Raw genomic sequence first — 1,084 nt, 5'->3', positions numbered from 1 at the left:
CCCTGAATTTCTGGGGTAACTCCCCACCCTCCCCCAGGCCCCTCAGGGCACCGATCCCAGCGTGTTCCCGACTCCTCCTGCTCTCCTTGGATCCAGCTGGGACCTGTCCCCGTCACACGGAGCAGGACATCCCCAGGGGCCGCTTCCCAAAAATAAAAGGGGAAAAAAAAAATTAAAATTAAAAAAAAAAAAGCCCAAAAAAAGCCCCAAGAGCACCTGGGATTTGCTCCATTTAATTCCAATTATCCGCAGCCCTCGGAGGCCAGGAGCGATGCCAAGCCCAGGCCGTGCCCTGAGGGATGTCCCACTTCCCAAATTCACCTGCCCCAAGGTTTTCACCTGCTCTGTTCCACTCTCCCAGGCTTTTCCTGCAGTTTTGCCTCTGGAGGAGCAGTGGGAAGGACTCGGGGTCACCTTGGGATGCTCCTGGCAGGGCCCAGGATGGGGGGAAAAGCAGGAATTTCTCCTCCCTCCCTCCCTCCCTCCCCAGGTGGCTGATTTGCAAAAGTGGTTTCCTAAAAAATAGAACTACAGAGAAAAGAAATAAACCCAGACTGAGGCTGCTGGGCCCTTTCCCCACAGGAAATGTAAAAACCTCGGGGCCACGGTGGCAGCAGGGAGCTGGCAGGGCACAGCTGGAACATCTGGGCTGTGGAGAGCCAGAGAGCGCTGGCTGGGACTGCAGGGGCTCCCTGCAGAGGATTTGGGTGCTCCCTGCAGAGGGTTTGGGGGTTCAGGTGCTCCCTGGAGAGGGTTTGGGGGTTCAGGTGCTACCTGCAGAGGATTTGGGGGTTCAGGTGCTCTCTAGAGAGGATTTAGGGACTTCAGGTGCTCCCTGGAGAGAATTTGGGGGTCCAGGTGCTCTCTAGAGAGGATTTGGGTGCTCCCTGCAGAGGATTTGGGGGTTCTGGTGCTCTCTAGAGAGGATTTGGGTGCTCCCTGGAGAGGATTTGGGGGTTCAGGTGCTCCCTGCAGAGGGTTTGGGGGTTCAGGTGCTCTCTGGAGAAGATTTGGGTGCTCCCTGCAGAGGATTTGGGGGTCCAGGTGCTCTCTGGAGAAGATTTGGGTGCTCCCTGCAGAGGAT

The 1,084-nt window shown here is 56.8% G+C and overlaps 1 long non-coding RNA gene across 1 annotated transcript; it reads right to left on the bottom strand.

The window, feature by feature from the left end:
- Window positions 1-213: 213 nt before the first annotated feature.
- LOC107199141 lies at window positions 214-861 on the bottom strand. The gene is made up of 2 exons (XR_001519171.2): window positions 775-861; window positions 214-714 (listed from the first exon to the last, which is right to left on the bottom strand). It is a non-coding gene; the product is annotated as an uncharacterized LOC107199141 (long non-coding RNA).
- Between the last annotated feature and the right edge of the window lie 223 nt (window positions 862-1,084).

The sequence above is a fragment of the Parus major genome, unplaced genomic scaffold, assembly GCF_001522545.3.
Source record: "Parus major isolate Abel unplaced genomic scaffold, Parus_major1.1 Scaffold456, whole genome shotgun sequence".
NCBI lineage: Eukaryota > Metazoa > Chordata > Aves > Passeriformes > Paridae > Parus > Parus major.
The sequence above is the reverse complement of the archived record's forward strand: the minus strand, read 5'-3'. Positions and strand labels throughout refer to the sequence as shown.